The sequence below is a fragment of the Protopterus annectens genome, chromosome 10.part0 (genome assembly GCF_019279795.1).
Source record: "Protopterus annectens isolate FY-2018-M chromosome 10.part0, PAN1.0, whole genome shotgun sequence".
Taxonomy (NCBI): domain Eukaryota; kingdom Metazoa; phylum Chordata; order Ceratodontiformes; family Protopteridae; genus Protopterus; species Protopterus annectens.
Window position 1 is genome coordinate 1,654,591,351 of NC_056744.1, and position 26,025 is coordinate 1,654,617,375.

The 26,025-nt window shown below is 37.5% G+C and overlaps 1 pseudogene; it reads left to right on the forward strand.

The window, feature by feature from the left end:
• The window catches only part of LOC122814375, a 388,456-nt pseudogene extending 365,909 nt beyond the window's left edge, over window positions 1-22,547 (forward strand).
• Window positions 22,548-26,025: the final 3,478 nt, after the last annotated feature.

Genomic DNA, 26,025 nt, shown 5'->3' on the forward strand with positions numbered 1-26,025 from the left:
GCTCAGTATAGGGGGTACCATTGTGCAGTAGCTCAGAGCAAATCTGGGTATTGCCGTAGAAGTTCTTTACATAACTATAGAAGGCCTTGTGGTTGTCTTTCCTATCTGCTGCAATTCTGTTTTCATAGCTAGCTTTAGAGGATTTGATGCGGGATCTCAACTTTTTGTTGAGGCTGATAAGGGAGTTTTTCCAGTCTTGGGACTTCACCTTATTACGCATCAGTTTCCTCCTCCTGTTGTAGAGTTTGATTATGGAAGGGGACCACCAGATTGGCTTCCTTTTTTTGGAGGGGAGCGTCTTGGTTCTATTGGGTATGGCGAGATCCATGCATTTGTGTATGTGTTCGTATAGTGCATTGGTGTATGATTCGCGGTCATGCAACTATTCTCCATTTGCGTGGGTGCCATGAAGTTAGCAACCTCTGTTCTTAGGAGCCCAAAGTTAGCTTTGGAGAAGTTTTTCATGGTGGTTACCTTTGCGGGGGGGGGATGTGGATTTCCAAGGTAATTAGTTTGTGGTCAGATCTAACCAGGGAGCAGTTGACTATTGGTGTAGAGCAATGGTTGTCCATGTTAGTAGTGACCAGGTCAAGGATGTTACTACCTCTAGTGGGGGTAAGAACGAGCTGGTTCAGGGCATTGGAATTAATGGATTCCAGGAAACGTTGGGCAAGTGTATTGGTATACGAGTAGTTTTCCCATTAATGGAGGGGTAGCTGAAGTCGCCCAGTATGAGTCTGTTAGGTTAGACCCAAATATTCTCCAGGGTGCTTAGAAATGTGGAGTGAGTGTCTTGGGACTTGGTTGGGGACCTATAACAGGCTATGACCTGAATCGCTGTCTTACCCAATGTTAGCTGCACCTGAAGTATCTCTGATGCATTATGTTGGGCTACCAGTTTGGAGATGTGCGCATACTTTATGAATATGGAAACACCACCACCTTTGGAGCCTCAGTCCAAGTTCTGAGGCCGAAAGGTGTGGAATGAGTTATAGCCTGGTAGTGCAGGGGTGCTTTCTGCTGCCTTGACCCAGGTCTGTGTTGCAGCACACATGTCAATGTTCTCCATTTTAAGGAGTGTTTTGAGCAAGTGCATTTTGAGATTTAGACTTCTAGCGTTGAGCAGCATGACCCTCAGATTACATTTGTTTGTAGCTGTTACGGTGGTAATTTGGTCTTTAGAACACCGCCTAAATAAGGCACTACAGGGGTGGCAAGAGACTTGACCAGTATCCAGAAGCCCAGGGGTGACAGATGCAGGCCATTTCTAGCAAAGCATCGAGGTCTGTCATTTATGTCATCCCAGGCAGACAGATACTGTATCCCTTTAGAATGACACCAGAAACTTATCCAGTTGTTGAAATCCATAATTTTCTACTTGTACTGTGGTATCATTCTGGGTGATGGTAAAATGCTGCTCAGGACTAGAGTCGTACCTGCCTGGGCTACATAATCTGAGAGCTCCTCCATGTTAGTCCAGAGAGGTACATCTCAGGTCATTCACACCCACATGTACAATGACAGAGTCATATTTCTACCTGTTGTTGAGGGACCTGAGTACATGTGTTATATGGTGGATCCTGGCACCTGACAGGCAGCTGACTGTTACCTTCTCTTTATTCAACCTAGTGAGTGGGACATCAGTGTGCCTCACTATCGAGTCACCTATGACTAGTGTGCTGGGCATGCTGTTTTGCCTTAGGGGCTTTGGTTGAGTGGCACACTATTTAGTAGAGTTATGTGTCTCATGGTTAGTGTTGTGTTGTGGTGGTCAAGTGCATTTCTTCCTTGGAGGTCTCTGCTGTTTGGGTAGATTTTTATTGAGAGCCTCCGTGAAGGTGAGTGTGTGGTTTGTGTTTTTATGTGAAGGCAATGCTGGTGTGTGTTCAGGAGGGCTATGTGTTCCATGTGGTGTGGTGCAAGTGTTGACCTTCTCCTCTTGACCAGCTATTCCGGTCTTGCCTAGAGAGTGCGTTGCTTCCAGTTTGGATATACAAGTGCACCTCTCACAAGTCTGAGTGTTGGGAGGTAAGAAAAGAGGGTTGTCGGTGTGCATGAGGCAGTTGCTACATTGCCTCAGGATGCCCAAGCTCACCAGGCTAATAGGAGAAAGCACAGGGAACTGACCTTTAGACATGCCTGGACGGGGTGGGCATTAATTATAAGTACCGGAGCTGTTTCCTTATAGAACGTTTAGTGCCGGTAGCACTTTTGTGTACTACAGTAATTGCTACAAGAAGTCTGGTATGGTAAAGTGCTAGTCTAATAAGCTAGTAAAAGTGCAAGAGAAGAGAACTAGCAGATCTAAGGGAAAAATTGAAGAGCAGACTTTGGCACCTCTCAGTAATGGCCTATACATATATAGGCATGCTTGTACAGTTGTATTCAGTTATTGTTGTGTATGGACATTTTTGCTTTTTTTTTTGTCTTTTTAATACCTGGTGAGGTCAATGACAATAGGCTGATATGCTAGAGAAGGAAACACTGCTGTGCAGGTGTTGGGGTACAAGTACAGAATTCATTGTGTGGCTCAGATCTCAGTCATGTGATTCACTCTCCATGTTTGCAGTGCTGCTAATGACTTTCACCACTGCTTAGAGTTTTGCTTTTCTTTACTTGTCACAACCCTTGTAGCTGCGGGTTGAAGTGTTCTGCTGTCCCTCCTTCCAGCAGGGATTACCAGTAGAGTGATGTTGATGCAGACTGGGATAACAGTGGATGTACCGCCACCATCCCGAGTGTCATTGTCTACTATGAACCTGTTTAATTGGCAGTCTTCAGTGGCATGCCCTTATCAATCCACCTTAATGTTAATGAGTATTGTCCGTGTCATTCTGCCATGTCTTACTTTTCTCCTGGTCATTTTTCTGCTCATGCCAATCTCAGTTAAACCTAGCATACCATGAGCATGCCACTGAGATGGCTGTTATGTGATACTTTATGGTAGCTGTCATATGTCAAAGGTACAGTATTAACACTGTGTGTAGGTCTGTCGTGTATTTCTTTTGGAAATCTGAGTTGGGGTATACATGGGATGGTCTGCCTGGTACCATGCAGGTCAACATTCCTTAGGCGATGGCTTCTACCTGTTGCTAAGCTCCTTTGGGCTAGGAACTACATATATCAGCAGGATGGTTTATCCCAGCAGTCACACTGTTTGCAGCTTGTGTACTGTGCCACTGTTCGAGATATGGGTGACCGGTTAGGTGGCATGTATTCCTTCCCATTCTGTGCACATATTTCTGTAGTTTACTTGTTTAGGCCCCTGAATTGTTTTTGGTTTGCCTTCACATCCTTTAACTGCATTGTACTTGCCCAGGGCTTGTGCTGCCAACCAAACTTGGAAGGTTGGCATAATGGTTAAAGTGTTTATCTTGCAGACACAAGGCACAGGGTTTGAGTCTCACCTTTGAATGGAGCTACGTTTAAAATGGCTTCCAGGGGCAGCTAGCCTAGTACTTACCTATGAATCTATGAACATATTACTAATAACTGCTTTTGGTTTTGTTTTTTCTGTTTATCTCTGCCTCTTTTATTTGTCCTTTGTTGTTTTGTTTTTCTCCATTTGTATTCATATTTTATGCATTGTAATCTGCAGTGATGTGCACCTGCCACACTGTCACCTGTTGAGACCGCAAGAGTCTCCAGGCCCATCTCTGCGCATGATGACATAGGCCATCCAGTGAGAGCTGAAAGGCTTACTGGTGCCCTCTAGTGCTGTCTTTCTCTCTCTTTCTCTGGTAGGTAGTGTAGGCTGTCTTTTGATGGGCATCACCAGGGTTCCTAGTATGGGGGTTCTTACAGTGTTACTTGTCAGGAGTTAGAAAACCTGGTGATGGCCATGGTGGTCAAACAGCTGGAAACCCACAGTTTCACAGCTGCCTGGTTGTGATTAGTAGGTGAGTAGTCCTAGGGTAATCACAAAGGTGACCGACTTCAAGTGGGTAGGCACTGTCCAGCTTGGCAGTCAGCTTTCACCCCACCCTATCTCCCCATCAAGGTGTTGTCTTTCCTTGTATATATATTCCCTCCCCATTAGCAGTTTTCTTTTCTCTGTGTCTTTCATTATGATGCCCTATTTGTATCAGTATCTTTGTCAAGCTTTTGTGTTGGTTTCTGTGCCACTGCCACCATTCCTATATCCTCCTACCCTTTTAAAAACAGTAACATTTTAGCACTTGTCAAACTTTTGTAAGAAAAGAAATATAGTAAATGTGCAGCTTATTTGCCTCTGTAGATGAACATCTATGTTGGATGTTTTTCTTTATGAAGTTAATGGTCTTAAAACCATGTTCATTAACAAAGTTTATGGTAAAGGTATTGTGCAGTCATTGGCTGCAAATGTAATCACAGATATATACACTAAATGTCATATTTTGTCAATTAATTATCATGTTGAGCTATCCTACCTCCATGTATTGCACTGGCTGTGACCCAGGTGACCAGGATTTGATTAGTGACCCTAGCAGTGGCGGAGCCAAGCAGAAGTGGACAGGAGTGAAAGGATCTGGCCAACATGCCTCTACTGGGAGATGGAAGTAGTCAGAGCATGTTCATGGGCTTGCTGGTTGATGTATTTCCCTCGTGAGGTCTAGAGCAAGGGCATGACCCCTTGCAGAAATGAGGAAACATCCTTCTTGTACAACTTATTGCACACCCATCTCTTGACATCTCACCAGATGCATGCAGATAAGGTTGGGCAATGTTTGTTTATTTATTTTATTTTGAATTGGTTAACCAGAATTCGGCATTGATTCCATTGGGCCCATGTCATTCTCAGTCCGTGGAAAACACAATAGTTACATATATTATACCGAGTAAATAGCAAAATGCAGTATATACATATATTATACACAACATGGGTATTTATTTTATTATTTATTGACATCTGGTGACCAGGAAAGTCCAACTGGGTCAGGAGCTTGTTTTCAGCAGAGGCCTGCGGAGAAAAGCTCCAAGAAGAAATAACAAGCACAAAAACATAAAGCAGACAGGGCAGCACAGTGATGTAGCGGTTAACATTGTTGCCTCACAGCAGGAGGTTCTCTGGTTCGATTCTTGGCTGGGGTGCCTTCTGTGCAGAGTCCTTGCATTTGCGTGAGTTTCCTCTGGGTGCTCCTGTTTATTCCAACATTTCTCCCTGTACCTGTGCTGATAATAGGTTATTTTCTAGTCTGACTTTCCCGGTAAACAAATGTTAAATAAAACAAACAGCTGTAGCTCAGTGTTACATAGGTACTGGTACAAATAGCAAACAGTAGTATTTACAGTTAGACATACCATACATATATTTCAAGGCATAATACAAATTGTCATGAAAGTAGGCAACATTTGCAATAGAAATGTTAGAAGTTCAGTCTAAAATGTAGATATGAGATGAGCATTACTGACAGTGCAGAACATTACCAGTAGTGCAGATTTAGTTCTTACACAAAAAATGGAATTGTATTTTGAGTGTATAAAGGTAGAATTAAAAAAAAAATGACTGTAAGACACGGAAAAGAAAAAGATAGTCTAGAGTTAGTAGTCGAAGCAAGTGGTTTTGAAGTAAGGGAAGTGATGTTAAGGAGGTAAAAGAGGATACAGTATAGAGTGAGTTGTAGGGAGGATATTCTGTTGAGACCGTTAGGAAGGTTAGTGTGATAATTATTCTGAGGGTTATAAGTGAAAAGTGAGGTGAGAGAAGTGTCAGACGAAACAGGTATAGAAAAAAAGAATAAGATAAGAAGAGGTGTTAGAAGTTTTTAAGAAGAAATAGAAAGGAGAAATTAAAGAAAAATTAGAAAGAAATAAGAACTAGAGAGTTGGAATTAGCAAGATAGAAGTAAAGGAAAAACAGGTGCTGGCATGGGCAGAGAGACAATGGTGAAGGTGAAGTTTAGGCAAGTAAAGGAGGGAGAGATGAAGTAAAAGGGAATGGATTAGGTGTAGCAGTCTTAGGTTAGAGAGCAAGAGCATAGGTGAGAGTTAAAAAAGTGATTTGTTAGCATAAGTTTGTAAGTTCTAAAGGAATCTAAAGCGCTGATATTTGCAGATAGGGCATACCACACTCTCACAATAGCAGAGGAATGGAGAAGGTGTCCAGGTATTTTGTTAGGTTTGTATACCTTTAAAAACTGTCCGTTTGTGGAGTGGAAACTACAGGAGAGGTGTAGGGCTTTAAGATAGGTTTTAAGGCAGGGCAACTGCCTGGTTTGTAGATTCAAGAGATAGCTGTACAAAGTTATGGTAATGAGAGAATTCAAGCCAGTTAAGTTCCTTGAGGGCATGACACTGATGTGTGCGATAAGGTCTGCCATTTGCAAATTTGGCTATTTTATAATAGCAAGAAGTTTGTTCTTTAGGGGGGCGTATGGAGGCTAGTGAGAATGGGAGCCCCATACTGGAGGGAAGGGAGCAAGAAGGTATTGGCAAGTGCTTTTTTGGTAGGGTTGTCATGGCCATCCTTTGGACAACTGGTGCCCTAGGCAAAAGGGCTCCACAGCACACACACACACACACACACACACACACACACACACACACACACACACACACACACACCACCTGGTGTCCCTAACTGGGTCTACCTACACCATTCCCATTACTTTTTTCTTCCTTTTTCTGGCAGTTTGTCTTACTCTTCAGTTTTTCCTGTATTCATTAAACATTTTTTTAAGAAACCATTTCTTTACTTAAAAAATAAAAATAAAAAAGAGAATACAGGAAAACCTCCCCTCCTAGAGCGGCACCCTAGACTGCCACCCAGTTGGTCTCTGCCTAAGGTTGGCTATTCATGAACTGTTTGTGTCTGTAGAGTTTACCAAGTTTGAAATAGTTTTTTTAATTGTACAAGTATATGCTGTTCGAAGGTAAGTTGATCATCTGTAGAGATACCCAGCCACTTAGACTGAGTTACAGTTTCAGTTTCTGTGTTAGTTTGTGAGTATATTTTGAAATCTAGCAAATACAGTTTAGAAGAGAACAACAGAAGCTTAGTTTTATTAGGATTTAGTAGTGATTGAGCTTCATCTAACCAGGTTTTAATAGAGGTGAAGGTATCTCGTGTAATTTTATCATAGTTGGGTTGAGAGTATAAAAGCATAAAAATGAAGAAAACCCCTAAACCACTGCTAATGGCTGCCTCTATGATGGCCTTCCTAGTCTGCCCTTGTCCCTGTGACGAGGAATGAATGGGCCATTTGACATTCAAGATCCATTCATAGTGTCTCCTAGAACTGAATCTTTAAGTTGCCTGAAACTGTATTGCTACTTTTACATTTCCCAAACAAATTTATTCAAAACAAGTAGCAGAAGTTGCAGTTTTTAAATTGCCTAGGCAAGATTCCACAACGCAACAAAATGAGAAACGTGGTACACAAAGCTGGTTGAGTCCTTTTGTTTTCTACTTTTAATGTTTTTATTCAGTATAGTGACTGTAAGCAAATACTCATAAACTGCAAAGGATGTGCCTTTTATGGGGAAAGCTCTGAAATTAATGAGCAAGTTAAAATAACTTGTAGGCCAGATCTGACCAGAGGACTGCAAGTTAAATAATCGTACCTTATCGTCATATGTCAAACTCTGTTTATATATGTTTAGAACGGAATGTTCAGAATTCACTACTACCGTAAGCACCTGAAACTTTCTTAGAATGACTCTCTTGTTTAGGTTGTTTATTGCACAGAGTTTAAAACATGACAGTTTCTTTTTTATGCCACAAAATCATGATTAAATTATAATTAATACTATAGGACTTATTTAACCCCTCAAGCTAGTATGTTGCTATCAGGGATAGCAGGCTTCTTCACCATCAGGCTACACTATACAAGAGCTATGAATTTCAGAAGCTAGTAGGTTGATGGCCCAAAAGGAGGGAAATAATTATCTGTAAATGAAAGTGCGCAGTAAAACAAGTGTGAATCTGTTATTAGGTTTATAACCCTTGATAGGCTTATGACAGGACAGCACAATATTGGATGTGACAGATGCAGGAACTTACATTTTTATATTCTCTCTCTCTCTATTAGGAGTCTTAGGTAACTCCATCTTTCATTTCTAAACATATAATCTGCAGAGTTAAGACGTAACACATTGATGCACATCGAAAGCTTGTCTCATAGCTAGTCTAGATAAACTAATTACCATTTACCTGGTGCTGGTGCACTAACCATATTTTGTCTACCCATACTTTTACATCCCAAGTCAAATACCATGACTACGAGTTGAAACACTTCCCTTAGTAATTGCACAAAGAAGCTATATTTTGGATTAAGATGTGTATGATGTCCTTCAATATCACTGTTGCAGTATTCTTCACAGTAGGGATCTCCTGCCAAGTATAGCCTTACGTCTGTCCAGTATACCAAAGCCTTTAGACCTTGTATGCACCGTATGTCACATGTATGCTCTCCATACAGGATGTAGGGCATATATGTGATGTATGGATGCAGTTACTCAGAACTTCTTTGCTGCCAGTCCGAATGCCATCATCACTTTAAGATCTTTTGCTGTGCTGAATACCTGGCCATCAGATCAGTGCCCTGTTGTAGTCTTTACTTATAATTCTTCTTTGATCCTTTTACTTTTAGAGTTCATGTCATCCAAGAAGGGAAAATGTCAGTGTGGGAGGCATATTCCCCATAAGGATCATTAGAAACTGTGTCTTTTGTGCCCTGATACATTTGCAGAGTATTTGTACCCAGAACTCTTAGAAGTTGTTGATCTTCCCTGGCCATCTGTCTTGAGCTGCCTTGGGCTAAACTATTAGCCAAGGTAGCATTGCAGAATTTCCCAACTCTGAGGCCCCCCTTAAGGAAGAAGCAAGCCAAGAAACCTTGGCCAGATTCTTTGGCTGTCCAGCCTCCACCAGATGTCCCTCTTGAAGCAGGTAAAAGCTCTGTAGGCCATCCAGTGTCTACTTCAGATTAGTTTGCCATGACTCTGTTTAGAGGCCAGCATGGATCCTTCCTTTCACATGTCCTCTGAGGCTTTGCAGGCATCTGCTGCAGACATCAAAGGGTAACCGTGGTCAATCATCTCTGAGGACTGTAGAGGGATCCTGCAGATTCTGGTCAAGGAAGAGGTTCAAGGTAATGTTATTGAATCTCATCAAGGATTGGATCCACCAGTGTTTATTAAGGCTGACGCCCCTGCTAAGAAAGAGCAGAAGACTAAGCATACTTCTGTATGCCCTAAGGATCCTCAAATGGAATGGCAGGAGTTTACTCAGGGCCTGTTCAATGTCGTAATGGAGAGCTTTCTATGCCTACCCCCCTTGGACTTCTACTCCTCCCAAGTGAACCAGGGAGCCCAATTCCTCAGATGAAAATTCACAGTCTGATGATGAACCCTTGTCCTTTTCTGTCCAGACACCTTCGCCTTTGACTTATGGTTCTGATGAAGAAGAGTCTATAAGTCCAGAGTCTTCTTTTGAGGATTTATCTTTTGGAGACACTATAGCCAGAATGATGGAACACTTTAAGTGGGAGTCTTCTGAAGTGTCTGATATCCAGAAAAGGTATTATGAGCTACTTCAAGTGGATACTTCTAATCCCTCTGCAGTGCCTCCTGTATTGGCTGCTCTGTTAGACACCTTTATAGCTGCTTCTAAGTCTCCTCATTCTCAACTTATTGTTGCTAAGAAACCTTATAGGTTGTATAAGGTTCTTGAGGATTGTCAATTCTTATTTAAATGTCATTTTGCTGGCCCTGCTGTCAGTCTCCTGTGACAAGTCTAAACGTTTGCCCACTTCCAAGTTTTGCCTTCAGATAAAGATAGTAGGACAATGGAGAGAGCTGGTAAGAAGGTTTATACTGTTTCTACTTTGGCTTTTCGGGCCATCAGTTATCAGAACCACATGATGAGATATGTTGTGGCCTTGATTGGCCAGGCTTGTGAGGTCATTTCTGATCTCTTTCTTGTCCAAAGCTGATGTTTTCTGGGCACTTCAATTTTCCTGCTTTAAAGATTGCTTTTGCACATTTATCAAGACCAAATTATATTTTTGTATCATCTGAAAAAGTTTTGACAACCTGCAATTGTGTTTTTAGTTCATAATCTGATGCGTTATGCAGTTTTAAGTCCTCAACAAAGAGAAGATGAGAGATCTTTACACTTTGTTGTTTTCTAGGAGCCAAGTTATAGGCATGGCCTAAGCAGTTAAGTAGACAGCTTAATGAGTTAAGGGCAGAGCAGAATAGCAGCGGTGACAGAGAGTCACCCTGGAATATCCCCCTATGAATCTTTATCCCTGGAGTAATAATTTGCCCTTTATCATGGCATAATTGCAAAGTGGTCTGCCGCTGTTTCATGGTCACTGTTATGCAGCTGATCAGTGTAGGGTGTATCTTATACATTTTTAAGCACTCTTTTATCCATGAATGTGGGATACTATCAGATGCTTTTTTGTAGCCATTCCATGCCATACTTAGATTCTTCCTCTTTTTACAGTTCTCCACTCTGACTTTATTTAACAACAAATGATCCTTTGTTGATATGACTTTCTTTTATTGTCCTTTTGTTCTGTTGCCATAATTGAGTTTTCTTCTAAATGATTATAAACTCTGTCAGCATCAATTCCAGTGTACAATTTATACGTTGTCGGAAGGCAAGTTATTGTTTTATAATTTTTAGGGTAGCTTGCAAGCTCACTCTTAAGTAGGAGCATTGTTTTTCCTGTTGCTAGCCAGGTTGATGTCTGTCTGGGGTGCGCATATAAATGGCTGTTATGTGTGGCTAAATCTTTATGCAAAGATGTTAATACTTTTAACCAGAGATTAGGTGCTGCATCTGGGCCTGGGGTTTTCCAATTAGAGGCTTTTCTTAACTTTGGTTCAATCTCTGGCTGTTACTTCATTCCATTTCATATCCTGTACCTTTGAACTTCTTATTCTTTCTTTTACTTCTTCTATCCATTTAGCATCTTTACGTTCCATAGGATCTTTATAGGTACTTCTCCAAAATGTATCTATTTCATCTTTTTTGGGTGGTTTTTCAATTCCTTTCCAATTCTCTATAAAACTTTTTGGGTCATCAGTAAATTGCTTATTTTGTACTTTTCCTTTATATTTTTCTGCAAATATTAATTTTTCTGCTTGTGCTGAGATTTTTTGTTTATTTGCAGTAGTGCATGATAGATCCTGATCTGTTATAATATTGTGCATTACTTTTATCACATCTATCTTTCTGAGTATTTTTGTTGATCTGTTCCCTCTTCTGTACTCTTCTAACAATGACACTTCTGTTTTCTCTGCTTTATAGTTTTCTCTGTTTGAAACTTCCATGATGATATTCAATTTCTCCCTTCTTTCTCTTACTACCCTGTGTTCTTGTGGTAGAATTTATCTGCTATTAATTCAGCTGCACAGTGATATTTCCTGTTTACTTCTGTTATGTCACATGAATCTCTATGGATAGTCCTAATTGCTGTGTTCACTTGTTTTATCAAACTTCTGACTTTTTGGGTTTTATTGACCTTCTGCAGTCTATTTCTTTAATTGATCTTAATATATCTATCTATATCTATTAAATCAAGTAACTCTTCTCATTTTCATCTAAAGTGAGGGCACATTTTTTGTTTTCCATTTCCTGTATGCATTCTATAGAAAGTTTTATACCATCTTCCTATGGCACATTCTCTTCAATGTCATCCTGTACCATCCATTGCTCTGTCACATGGTTTCCTGTGTAAAGCTCCAAAATATCTTCAAATGGCACCTGACCAATTGCTTCCCATTCCACTTGTTTCCTCTTAATTTGGATGTCCATTGCTCTGTCCTGTTGTAGTGCTTTCTGAATTAGATTTTCTACACTAAATCCTTTGCTTCGAACGTACTCCATAACCTCAGTTTCTATTTCTTTAACTTCTCCATTGCTAATTTCCTTTTCTACTTTTCCTCTTTGTCTTCTTAATTTTTTGCATTGTAAAGTTTTCAATGTCCGGATTCCTTTACCTGTATTTCTCTTCAAATATCTTTGGTGCTGCTTTTTTTGTACTGATTAGTTTTGCTTTCTCCTTTGCATAGATATTACGTCATATTAAATCTGTTTTTCTTTCACATATCTGTATTTCCTCTTCAGATGTCTTCTGATCTTCCTGTTTCTCCTTACTTTAGGGATTTGTTCCATCATGCTGTGATATAACCTGTGTTAGACCTTCTACACCAAATCCTTCACTTCGCAGGCACTCCAGAACTTCGATTTCTATTTTTTCACTTCTACTTTACTAATGTTCTTTTCTGTATTCTCTCTTTGTGATATTATTTTTTATTGTGAAATTTTCCATATCTGCATGCCTTTGCCTGTATTTCTCTTTGAATGTCTTTGGGGCTGCCTTCTTTCTATTGATTAATTTGGCTTTTTGTCTTTGCATAAATATTGTACCATATCAAATCTCTCTTTCTTTCCCAGGTCCATATTTCTTTTTTATGCTTTTCAAAAATCTCTAGGTTTTGTTGTTTATATTTTCACACTTCTTCAGATGCTTCTTTTTCCAAACAGATCAAAGTTTCTTGGTCTGTATACTGCTTTCAAAAATCTGTTGTTTTAATTAACAGAACTTTTTATTTGAGGCTTCAGACAGTTTTTCTTATGGAATTATTTTTCTTTCCTCTAATTTCTCTCTTAATCTTTTTGTATATCTTGTGTCTGGAAATACTCTTGCTTTTTGCATAATAGTAACAATACATAATTTCTTTCTTATCCTCAGTGGTCCACTCTATTGTCTTTATGGGTCTTCTTTGGCCTAACAATTTTTGTGATTTTTGTGGACTGCTACTTCTTTCTACAACAGGGGGGGACATCCTCCCCCTCGGCCTGGCCTGGCCCCTTTGCAGGAATGTTTCTGTATTTTGAGGATTCTGCACTGTCATTTTTTTAATTTTTTCCAGTCCTGGCACCAGTGCACCTACCAGGATTGGGCACTTTTCATCTTGTGCACCCAGCAGTTTTTTTTTTTTTTTTACCTACTTCTGTCCATGGTATATGCTATGTATTCAGTGTCATCTTGGTGAGATTTGTGAAAAACAGGGTCCACCTCACGAAGGTACTCACCAAGACTTGAGGATGAATTTAATTTCAGCAATACTACTCTCCTTTGCTTGCTGACTTAACGTATGTCCATCTGGACCCCTTTCCATATAGGTTTTATAATGATTCCTAAATACCGACGTTGATTATTTCTCCATCCAAAATTGCTATAATCTTTTTAAAGTATTTTTTTATTTATCAGTAATGTTTCTGTTTTTTTCTTGATTCAAATTTAGGCCAGAAACACTTTTAAAGATATTAATTGACCCAGTAATATGTTGCAGCGAAGATTGTGTGTCACCACTTGTTAATAAAATGTCATCTGCAAACAGCTGAATTTTTGAACAATAAGGATCATTTAAAGAAAACCCTTTTATGTTTGTGCTGGTTCTAATAAAAGTAGCAAAAGGTTCAACTGACAATGCAAACAATAGAGGGGATAAGGGGCAAACTTGTTTCATTCCCATAAATATTTGAAATAAAGTAGATAAATAGGAGTCGATTTTAACAAAAGGAAATGTGTTATTATATAACTTTGTTATTAATTCAATAAAGTCTAAAGAAAAATTATATCCTTTAAGTGTTTTATATGGGTATGACTAACTAATGGAATCAAAAGCTTTATCTATGTCTAAGCTTATGATTGCAAGTTCATTCTTGCTTTTATTTGCAACAGCTATCAAAGATAAAAGTCTAATGATGTCATCCTGCACTTTCCTATTTAGTATAAAACCTGTTTGATCATTTTCAATTAAATTCGGCATCATATTATTTCATCTTTTAGCTAATAATGACATAAATATTTTGTAATCAACTTTTAAGAGAGAAATGGGACGATAAGAAGAGCATATTTTGGAATCTTTCCTTATTTTAAAATAGGTGATATCAAGGAGAATTTCCAAGAGGGAGGTGTGTTCATTTAATTTTTAATCTCTCTAAATCCTTTTTATAAAATCTTTAAGCTATTAAAAGGGATGGTTCTATATATTTCCGGAATTATACCATCCAATCCTGATGCCTTATTATTTTTTAAAATTTTTGATTTGTTCTTTCATTTCTTTGAAAGAAAATGATTTATCCAGTATCGAAATTTGTTGTTTTGTTAATCTGTGTTTGATATTGTTCTTTAAGAAATTATCTGTTAATTCATTATTTTCTAAAGTGTTGCATTATTTCTGATGCTTCCCACTTTAGAAAAATAGACAAAGTTGTGAACAGATAACTCTGTGGCAAATGCTCTAAAAATGCATTGTCACTATAGTAAGTGGCCATATAGTAAAACGGTTGTTTATAGTGGCAGAAAGGGTGAAAGCTACAGATAGTTTGAGGATGCCTTAGGGCATGATGGACCAAGCTGTATAGCTTTAGGTTAAAATGACTTCATTTTTCACATATTAATAGAGCATTTAAATCAAATAGGAGTAGTATGCCTAAGTGTGCAAGACAGGCAGAAATAATAAGGCTGTGCACCTGTGTCTGTAGTAGGTATTACAGGAAAATTATGTAACCACCAAAAACAAGACTGGGAGTAAATATATAGAGCATTTGTTATAAAGAAGTTCCATACAGCTATGTGACACAGATGGAAGAATGATTTGGTAGAAAGTAAGTTAGTCAGAGAGGGGGAAAGGAGGAAGCAACAGCAACTCAGCTGCAAAGTATGTATTACAAATTAGCTTAAATAGTAAACATGGGATGTTAGTTGTGAAGACCTTGAACTGCAAGGAAAGATGTATAAACAGCTGTGAAGAAGGTAGACTGCAGGGAGAGTAGTGTAAATTGGAAAAGGGATGTAAGAAGAGGACAAATGGCAATGTTATACCATTGTGATACAGAATTTAAAGTTGTGATTTAGGCTGATGGATGGCCATATATAGGTGATTTGAAGAAAACTGAAGGGTTACTCATAGAGACCAAGTTCTCAGAGATGAAAAGTCAGAATTACTTACACTTGTTTAAGCAGGTGTGTTGGTAACAGCACAGCAAAATGCCTTAATGGAAACAAAATGCATAAAAACGTCTTAACTAGCTAACAATCTATGCATGTTGTTGTGATGACAATATATAACGCATTTGATTCATTGTTATAATAAAATACTAATATATAATTTGTTTTTAGGCAACAAAAGCACAGATTGTAGAATGAGTTCCAGCCAGCAACCATCACTTGGGCCATTTGAGTTATGTTGTCCAGGAGAGAAGTTGAAACAGAGTGCTCAGCATGTAAAGGGGTATAAGAAGTCTCACCTCACTCATGTGAGACAACATCTCTCAAAAGTTAACTGTAGCAAGAGTTCTAAACGTAACCATCTGGGAGCTTGCACAGAGAAGAAACCATATAAATGTACTGAATGCACTAAGTGTTTTAAATACAACTCACAACTAAAATACCATCAAAGCTGTCACACAGGCAACAAGCCTTATAAATGTACTGAGTGCAGTAAGTGTTTTATATACAAATCATACTTAAAATACCATCAGAGTTCTCACGCAGAAGACAGACCATATAAATGCACTGAATGCAGTAAGGGCTTCAAGCGGCTTCGCAATCTTGAATGGCATCATGCTCTTCACACGGGCAAGAAACCATATAAATGTGCCGAATGTGGTAAGAGCTTCTCACAGTTCAGTACCCTTCGCCTCCATCGTTCTATTCATACCGGAGAAAAACCATACAAATGTGCTGAATGTAGTAAGTGTTTTCGACAAAAAGGAGCACTAAAAATCCATCAGCGCTCACACACAGGAGAGAAACCATATACGTGTGCTGAATGTAAAAAGTGTTTCACACATGTCGGTAGTCTTCAGCGCCATTATGCTATTCACGTGGAAGAGAAGCCATATAAATGTGTTACATGCCGTAAGTGTTTTCGATTAAAAGCACAACTGAAACAGCACCAAAACACTCACATAGAGGAGAAACCTTATAAATGTACTGAATGCGGTAAGTGTTTTGCAGTTCTCTCAGGTCTTCAGCAGCATTATGCCTTTCACATGAGTGAGAACCCATATAAATGTGATGAATGCAGTAAGTGTTTTAAACAAAAGTCACACCTAAGATATCATCAGTACTCTCACAGAGGGGTAAAACCATATAAATGTACCGAATGCAGTCAGTGTTTCATACGTTTTGGCAATTATCAAAAACATCTTGTCATTCATTCATTTGGAGAAATTAAAGAAGAGAGACCATATAAATGTGCTGAATGCAGTAAGTGTTTTAAACAAAAGTCACAACTAAAATACCATGAGAACTCACACACAGGTTTGAAACCTTACAAATGCACTGAATGCAGCAAGTGTTTCATATATCCCAGTAGTCTTCGAAGCCATCTTTTCAGTCACACAGGAGACAAACCGTATAAATGTACTGAATGCAACAAGTGTTTTACCCAGTCTTCTGGTCTAAGAAAGCATCTTGGCAAACATCAAACACAGAAGCAATACTAATTTGTTGAACTTTAATCATGTCCTGACTCAGAAATGGTGTCCACAGCTGTCATGGTAGTAGAAGTCCAAAGCATTTGAGGAAATTAAAAAAAAAAGGAAAATTGAGGGATATAACCATCAAGAAAAGGAGAGCAGTATTGCTGGAACTGAATTAATCCTCAAGTCTTAATGAGTACCTTCACACAGTGGACCTTGTTTTTACAAAATCTCAACAAAGCAACATTGATATGTAATGTGCATTTTATATGTCATGGAGAAAGGTAGGTAAAAAAAAAGACTGAGCGTATAGGTTCCAAGATGAAAATCTGCCAACTCTTGGTGTATGCACTGGTGATAGGACTGGAAAAAAGGGCAGTGCTGAATCCTCAGGACATGGAATCATTCCTGTCCTAGGTCTAGGCAAGGCAATAGAAGGAAGTAGTAGTCCACAAAAAACTGAGATGCTGAGCATGGAACTGTAAAGAGGACTTTGAAGGATAAGAAAGAGGTTATGTATTGTTACTGTTATACAACAGACCCAAAATTTCCATACGCAGTATATGTAGCAAGAGTGAGAAGGAAATTAGAGGAAAGAAAAATACTTGCTGAAGAAAACCTTTTAATACCTGCTGAAAATTTCAGATCCTTAATGTAGCAGATTAGCGCAAACATAACCTGGATAAAGAAATTTGAGCCATGTGGAAAAAGAAGTGACAGAGGAAGTGATGTAAGATAGGGAACAAAAAACACAGAAGTTATTGAAGTTAAAATAAAAAAAAAAAGAACATTGGAAAGAAAAAGAGATTTGATATAATGTGAGTTTTATGCATTGAAAACAGTTAAATAATTGGTACGAAAAATGCAGCTCCAAAGATATCTGAAAAGAAGTACATGCAAAGACACCCAGGTATGGTATGTTCACAGTAAAAAAAAAATCCAAACTCAAATAAAGAGTTTAGCAAGATGGAATTTAAACAAATAGAAATAGAAATTCATAGGCCAACAGCAAAGTGAAGGATTTACTGTGGAAACTCCAGCATAGGCAGTATCACAACATAATAGGCCACTGAGGCAGCAGATAGAGTCGGCTGTAGCTCTGAAGCAGATATGTCACAGCACAGTATTCTGGAACTTACTGTAGGAGACTCTAATGAAAGTTCAGTTAGAATTGCATAGCAGTGGAAGAGGGGTAACAGAGCGAATAGAATGCCCTACATGAGAATGACCCAAGGGAATAGCTGCTTGACTTAATAGAGGTAGACAAACATAAATGAATTAAATGGATTACAAAAAGTGAATAAAACCAAAAATATTAGAAGAATGATAAAATAAATGAACACAGAAATTGGGACTGTTCCAGTAAATTAATATGATGTAACAGAAATAAATAGACTATACCACTGTGCAGCTAAGTTAATAACAATGTGTTACCACAAAAATGTAGAGTAACATGGGAAAAGAAGGGAACAAGTAGAATGCTACCATGGAAGTATGAAAGAGAGAGAAAACTGTAAAGCAGCTAAGACAAGAAATATCAATGTTAGAATAATATAGACAAGGGAAAAGAGAATAAAAAAGTCTTAGAATGATAGATGTCATAAAAGAAATACATAATATCAAAAGATTTCAAAGTTTATCATACACTATTCCCAATAGTAAACTAAAATATAAGTACAAGCTGAAAAACGTAGAAGGTATACAGACAGATATAAAGAAAAAAATAGAAAACAATAAATTTGTTGATGACCACTCACCCCCCCCTCCCAAAACAAAAAGATTTTATAAAGAATTGGGAAACAAAGCAAGAACAGTAATACCATCTACACAAAGGATAAGTCTGAACATTTTGGAGAATTATTTATTAAGATATTTTGAACATAAAGATGCAACATGGATAGAAGAGTTAAAGAATCAGTAAAAAGCTATAATATAGAGAATGTGAAATGGGAGGAAGCAACACTCAGAGCAACTGAGACAAAAGAAAAAGAAAGCCTACTAAATGGAAAACCTGATGTCCAGATGTAGTACCTAATTTCTATAACAACTTTGTGCAAAGATTTAGCCCTAAGTAAAAATTACTTCTTTGTATGTCCAGAACTGACACCATCTGGGTTAACAGCTGAAAAAAACATAGTCCTTATTAAGAGTGAGCCACCAAAAAACTTATATACTGGAACTGATGCAGTTATGATTTGTAGCCATCTAGAATATAATTCAGTTATTGCAGTAGAGTTAAAAACATAATCAAAAAAGGCATATGGAATAAATGATCATCTGTTGTTAAGTATAGACATAACAGTGAGCTGTAAAAGGGGCAGAATCTGTGTATGCTATGGATTGGTTACAAAAAGCCTTGAACGACATCCCACCTTCATGGATTATGGAATGCTTGCAATTGTGTAAGATATAACCTACACTGATCAGTTACACTACAATGAGTATGAAACCGTGGCAAGCAACTTTACAGCTGTGTCATGACAGGGGAGAAATCATTATCCCCAGGGATATAAATTCAAAGGGGGGTATCCCTGGGTAAGTCTTTGTTACCACTGATGTTTTGTCTTGCTCTTATCCCATTAAGCAGTTTACTTAATTGACTAGGCTATAGCTACAGCTTAGCCTCCAAAATCAACCCTGTTCAAGGACATCTCACCTACATTTTGTAGATGATTTAAACTGTATAGCTCTTCATGTGAGCATCTGAAAGCACAACTACATGTGGTTAAAGATTGCATAAATATCTGTGAAATAGTTGAAGGTAAGTCATACAGCAAATGCAAAAATAAATGTTAGTAAGGAGTATTTTATAAGACTAAAATAAATCTGAAGGCTGTCTTGACATCCAGGAATAAAGTTAAATATATAAATTAGCTTGCTTTATCTGTTTTACTTGCACATTTGACATGCTTAACTGACTCCCAAAAAATGTTGGATCAGTTGGATAGGAAAGCAAGAAAACTGCATCAGGTGATTAAGAAAAAGAAAAGAAACAGTTGTATATCCCTGAGTCTGAAGGAGATGCAGGCCTCTGAAATTGACAATATATATGGGAAAGGAATCATAGGACTGCAGGAGTATTTGTTGGCATCATCAAATTCAAACAAAATGAACATTTTGATTCATGTAGAAAATCAATCTGAGATGACATTTTTGCTTAGATCAGCAGAAATGTTTCAGAATGGAGTGTGAATGGAAATCAAACCAAAAGTAGTCAAAAAGAGGTGACAACAGAAATTGTCAAAGAAACGAAAGAATATGAAGATCATAACTAGAAAAAAAAATAAGGAAAGAAAATTTGGAAGCTTACAGTTATAGTGGTAAGTATGCTATTTGGCTGGAACAATGACATGCCCATCAATATTTGATGCATGAATGGCTAAAAAAGGTGAATTTAAACCAGAGGCTGAAATATCAGTAATACTCAAGATAGTGGACTATGTGCATGCTGATTTATAAAGTCTATTGAAAAAGTGAGAGATGCAAATAAATGTAGGCTGTTTAGTACAGAACAAGAAACAGTCACACATCTTGCTGCTGTTTGTATTATACTTATGGCCAAGGATCTGTGTATTAAAAGGCACAATAACGTGGCAAGAATATTGCACTGAGATTGTGCAAACACTGTAATGTAGAAGTACTTGAGAAGCATCTGAAGCATGAACAATAAAGAAGAAGTTGTAATCATATAGAATCACCCACTACCAAAAGTCAATGAAGATAAAGCAAGAAAATATTTAAATACATACACATATGATAATATCTTCCATAAATTCAAAAACTACCAGGGTATGCAAGCTGAAACCAGAGTACTCCTGAATAAAGACACACAGTTCCACTAGTAGTAGGAGCTAGTAGAAAATACAATTCAAGCATCCTTAACATACTTCCAATGCATGTAACTCCATGTGCACTGCAGATGGAAGCAATTCTTGGTATGCACAGTTACTGAGAAGAGCACTTGTGGCAATTGACAAAGACTGACGCAATGCTAATTTCATGAACTTTAATCTTAACCTGACATAGGAGTGGGGTCCTTTCCAATTAAGGTATTAGAAGCACTATATATTTGGAGAAAATAAAAAAGGAGAAAGTACATACATGCTTGTTTATAAAATCTGTAAGAAAAAAGAAGTTGCCGACAAATGCAGGTTCTGTAGTACAAAACTAGAATTGGTTACACATCTTGTTCCTGGTTGTGTTATGCATATGGCTGAGGGTTCGTACACAGAAAGGCAAAATAACATCAGCAGATTATTACAGAAGAGATTGTGCAAACACTACAGCATACAGATGACAAAGAAGCATTGGAAACATGAACCACAAAAAAAAAAAAAATACTGAAAATGAAGTCATCCAGTGCCAACAGTCAAGAAAGTAGAAGCAAAAAAATCAGATATGGGAGTTTAAGAATAAAATGACAAAAGTCACAGTCATTCTTGAAATAGCTACATCAAGTAGTTATAGTGTTCTACAGACTAAGAAACCTAAAGTTGCAGAATACCAGGATCTGCAAGCTGAATGTGGACCAATATGGACTAAACACACCTAGATATGTCCAATAAAAGTAATTCTGTCAAGTGAATGCAGCCTATGTGTATTGACAGACATAAAATTATCAGATACCAAAACACGGAAGCATAAACTAAAGCAATGCAGAACAAGGATATTCTAATATCTGAGCAGTCCTTGGAGCTAATGAGATAATACAACACAATTTAATTTCAAAACAGATTTAAATAAGCTATCAATAAAGAGAACCTCATCCATCCTACACTCGGTGGCAGTCCTGGCTATGTTTCGGTGTTGCAAAGAGCATTCTTGACAAACAAAAACTGAAGCAGTACTGATTTCCTGAATTTAAACATGCCTAGATTTAGAAATATGGTCCATTCTTGCTACACCATTAAAAAATGTAGATTAAGAGGAGGTATGTCAGGAAAATGAAAACAGAAATTCAAATAAATCGAAGGACCAATGGGACGAACAGTCCGTCTCTGCAATAATTTAAAATTTCAATGAAAAAAAAAAATTAAACATGACTACACTTATGTGTGACACTTAATTATTTAAAAAAAAAAGTAAAGTCCTATCTAACACTTCAACTCAGGAAATTATTCTAAGGTAAAAACATCACAAAATGTTTACCTGTGTATGTTCTAACCAGTAATAAACCAGTAATAAACGTATTTAAAATAACAAATGTTAAATAAAATATATTTGCTTTGCTTTAACCTTGCAGAGAAATAGTCCTAAATCTCAAAATGTGTTCTGTTTCTGTTTTGATTAATGGATGTTGCCTTAGTCCATATAATTATCTTATTATTTGTTTTTGTTTTCTTCAAATAATAATAATAATTTATTAATTCATATTATTATTATTATTATTATTATTATTATTATTTTCACTTTGAACCACCTCTAATGGCTGAGCTGTAGTATTTGAATTTCTTGAATTACTATCTGTAATGTATTCTTGCATCCTTGGTTATCAGCTACATCTTTTGTTAGTATAAAAGAAGTGGAGGCTCCGTGTCACTGTTTAACAACCAGAAAATGGTCATGTAGCATAGGCTTTACTTTTAATTTGTCCATCTGATAGCTGACCATGCTTATATGTATACTTTGCTGTTCGACATTTGTACGTCCCCAACAGCTGGTCTGTCCTGTATGATGGCAGGTCTGTTATGCATTCAGAATAACTCCAGTTCAGTTTATCTAAGCTTGTCTCCCTTTAGTAGAAAACTGTGGAATACAAATGTACATTTCTATCAAAGCAGGAACTACACCTAAAGCATGCCAGTACTGTTTAATCATTTTTACCAAGGTTGGATGTATAAGTGAGTACTTTCTCTCAAACTGCATTTTTCTGGATTCACCCTGATTGACAATATGTGGTCTCATAAACATAAAATGATGTTTGCTGTCATCTTTCCCTTTTATATAACTTGCCAACCTACCTTATTAAAGGCCGTAGTGATTACTTCCCTGCTGTAGCCCATAGCTAGTACCTTATTATTAATATGTAGTGCTTCCACTGAAAATCCTGTCTTGTGCTATATAATGTGTGGGCTGCTAATAAACTCTCTATGTGATAATGACTCATCTAAAAGCTTTGGATGATTGCTTATAGCAAGAAGTATCTCTCTCTCATATATATATATATGTATATACACAATTTCTTTGGTTTCCCTTTGGGAAAAAAAACTCCTCAGAAATGTACAGTTTGGGATGCTGTAATTAAAGGTGTAGTGAAGTCCTTACATTCCATTGTGCCACTGTAATATCTCTAGTTATGAAAAGAAGATTGTCAGAGAACCTTGCATACAGCATTACAGATGAGTATAATTCAGAAGTGTAAATATGCCATTTTTAGTATATCTCATTGTTATTACCATCTGCATGAATTAAAGAAACCCCATTGTCATACTTATTAAATTGCCAATTCTTCCAGGAAAATAGAAAATAAATTGAGCCATATAGAATTCCAGTGTAGTGAGGGCAGTTCTTTTACTAAACTATGATTTAGAAAACAAGCCACTTCAAATCTAAATTGATTTTGTATATTGCTACATGAGGTATAGATGCCTGGCATGGCCTTATAGCATTCTGCAGTATCCTGGTTCTGTTATTCTTTAGAAATAAAATGTACAGACTCTATCTGTACTAGCTGCCCAGAACCGCAAAGTGCTGTGCAGAATGTGGAATAATTCCTCAAGCAAACTGCCACAAAGAGACTCTAAGGTCATCGTGGTGGTCATCTCTAGACACATGAAGAAAGCTGGTAAATTTAGACTATTAACTTCTAATTGTTTTACTTGATCCTTTGTAGTCAGTGTTCCTTCTAATTATTTGTTTACACATTGTGCGGACAACCAAGGAGCCTGTGCAGTATTGCTTGGCAATTCAGATTGCTTGGCAAACAAACAAAAAAAAGATTGATCATCAGCTCTTGAAATCTTCAAAATGTCACAATAATATATACATGTATGTACTTCTTTGTGTGTGTGTTTATATATATATATATATATATATATATATATATATATATATATACAGTGGATATAAAAAGTGTATACACCCCTGTTAACATGCCAGGTTTTTGTGATAAAAAAATGAGACCACAATAAATCATTTCAAATATTTTACCACATTTAATGGGACTGATAACCTGTACAATTCAATTGAAAACCAAACAAATCTATTAGGGGGAAAAATATAAAAAATAAAAAACATACAATAAGCTGGTTGCATAATTGTGCACATCCTTAAACTAATACTTTTGTTGAAGCACCTTTTGATTTAATTACAACATTCAGACTTCTTGGATATGAGTCTATCAGCATGGTACATCTTGACTTGACAATATTTCCCCACTCTTCCTTGCAAAAGTGCCCCAAATCTGTGAGATTGCGAGGGCATCTCTTATGCACAGCCCTCTTCAGGTCACCCCACAGATTTTCTATTGGATTTAGGTCTGGGCTCTGGCTGGGCCATTCCAAAACTTTAGTTTTCTTCTGATGAAGCCATTCCTTTGCTGATTTAGATGTATGCTTGGGATCATTGCCGTGTTGAAAGGTAAAATTCCTTTTCATCTTCAGCTTTTTAGCAAATGCCTGAAGATTTTAGGCCAAAAGTGACTGGTATTTGGAACTGTTCATAATTCCCTCCACCTTGACTAAAGCCTCAGTTACAGCTAAAGAAAAGCAACCCCAAAGCATGATACTGCCATGCTTCACATGCAGATGGTATTCTTTTGGTGATGCAAAGTGTTGTTTTTGCGCCAAACATATCTTTTGGAATTGTGGCCAGAAAGTTCAACCTTGGTCTCATCAGACCATAAAACATTTTCCCACATGCTTTTGGGAGACTTGATGTATTATTTTACAAATTTTAGCCAGGCCTGGATGTTTTTTCTGTGTCACATGTAGTACACAACTAGTACTTGCCAGAAATTCTTGCAGCTCCTTCAGTGTTGCTGTAGGTCTCTTGACAGCCTCCCTGACCAGTTTTTGTCTGGTCTTTTCATCAATTTTGGAGGGATGTCCAGTTCTTTGCAACATCACTGTTGTCCCATATTTTCTCCACTTTTTGATGACTGTCTTCACTGTGTTCTGTGGTATATCCAGTGCTGTGGACATTTTTTTGTACCCTTCTCCTGACTGATACCTTTCAATAATGAGATCCCTTTGATGCTTTGTAAGCTCTCTGCGAACCATGGCTTTTCCTGCAGTAAGCAACTGAGTAAATGTCAGGAAAATCCACCTGGGACAGCTGAACTTTATATGTCGTGGAACCAGAGCCTTTTTGCATCCAGATATGGAAAATCTTTCAACACACACAAAAAAATAAATAAATCAAAGAGGATTAGTAATGGAGAAGTTAAAGAAACAGAAAATTAGGTTATGAGTTACCTGAAAAAGTCTAACTCTGATAACATTGCAGCAGAATAGAACAATGATTCCCTAAATTAAGGAGAGACCAGTGGAATAGGAAACATCTCATCAGTTGCCAGATGAAGATACTTTAGAGCCTTCCATAAGAAACCAGTACAAAAGTTCAGTTGGAGATGCACAGCAAGGGAATGAACAGGAAACTATGACAACTCTGGCACAGTCAGTGTTGTGGAGTGATAGGCCAGTGAGTTCCCATATGAAGCAACAGCTGTGAGCAACAGATGACACAAGATGAAAATGAAAAGACTGCTGCACAGGAAGATGCTCTGGAACTTTCTGTAGAATGCCCACAGAAAATGGAGAACAAAGAATGTGCCCTCAGTTTAGAAGAAAATGATCTAACAGAAGAGTTGCCTGATATAATAGAGATGGACAGGCATATTAAGATCAATGGAAGAAATGGAGTGTAGAAAGTCAATAAAACCCTAAAAGTCATGAACACAGTAATTAGGATTGCTCATAACATTCATGTGATGTAAAAGAAGTAAATAAGATACATTATTGTGCATCTAAATTAATAGCAGATAAAGTCTTACCACAACACACAGGGCAGTAAGGGAACGGAAGGGGAGAAATCAAATGCTATCTTGGAAGTATTGAATAGAGAAAACCATAAAGGAATTTTAAGACAAGAAGTGCCACTGTTAGAAGAGGGAACAGATCAACAAAAATAGAAAGATGCGATGAAAGCAATACACAGAATCAGAGCAGATCAGGATCCATCATGCAGAATCACAAATAAACTAAAAATATCAGCACAGGCAGAAACACTTAGAAGATACACAGATAAAGATAAAACAAAAGTACAAAATAAGCAATTTCTTGATGACCAAAAAAGTTTTATAGAGGGGCATGGCTAAGATGTCAGATTGAGTGCAGCAGTTTTTTGTTGCTCTGTCTATAAGTTTTATTTCTGACAGGATTTATTTGGAATTTTTGAAATACATTTGGGAAAAACTACCTACAGATATTATTTTCATTGTTGTTGATTACCTGAGGAAGAAAAAGTAACATTTTTCAGTGAATTTTCTCACAAAATTCCTGTCAGAATATTAGCAGTTGTATACAGATACTTGAAATATGATTAATTCAAAGTCCTCAGCTCAAGACAGCTCTATGAAAAAAGAACTGCAG